This window comes from Pagrus pagrus, assembly GCF_965226575.1.
Source record: "Pagrus pagrus genome assembly, contig: HAP1_SCAFFOLD_60, whole genome shotgun sequence".
NCBI lineage: Eukaryota > Metazoa > Chordata > Actinopteri > Spariformes > Sparidae > Pagrus > Pagrus pagrus.
In genome coordinates this window covers 236,726-237,500 of record NW_028175403.1, presented here as the reverse complement: position 1 = coordinate 237,500, position 775 = coordinate 236,726, and positions in this window count along the sequence as shown.

Here is a 775-nt window from a genome sequence, read left to right as displayed (position 1 = left end):
TATACAATACCTTAGTTCTACTGTTTTGGTCTTAAATCCGTGCCTAATCTGTCCCGTTTTGCTTGCGAAAAGCTGGAAAGCTGACAGCTTGTTTCGCGCGTGCGCACTGTGACACAGAGTAGTACAGTTACTGCTAGAGGCTGTGTTTACTGTAGATGAGCATTTTGAATGGCAAAAAAGCTGTCAGTGAAGCAGCTTATCTGCCAACGCGCATGCGCAAAACTGACTTGTTTGAATTGTTCAGCGGGAAACTGTCAGTGGTTCATTTCATCGTGTAGCCCGGTCAAAATGAGTGAAAATATTAATTCTATTCAGTCTTTGCGTTCAGTGCCGTTTTCGCGGAGAACTTTTGAGGAAAAGAAAACTATAATTTCAAGTGGACGGCCTACTCCTGAAGTAAATATCACAAAAACTGGCCGACCCCCCCTCCCGTCAAACGATCCGGTCTGACAGTGACATATTGCCTGTTCATTCATGAAAACCATCTCGAAACACTCTGTCAAACAAGTGTCAGATCTGTCAATCTGCGGCGCTACTAGCCTAGTTCGCTCATTTTAAAAACACACCGGCAGCAGCGCCTACTGATCTGAGACGTGTCACGTGAGTTACTGTAAATGCTGTGTGGAAAACCAGCTGTGGTCTGTGATTGAGGTGCAGAAGGGTGAGTTTGGAGCTGACGAGAGGATCGCGCTGACGACCGTTTCATTACATTTTTCTCATTGAAAAACTATACAACTGGCATTTAGATTATGTTCTGCACAAAAAAATAAGTGAA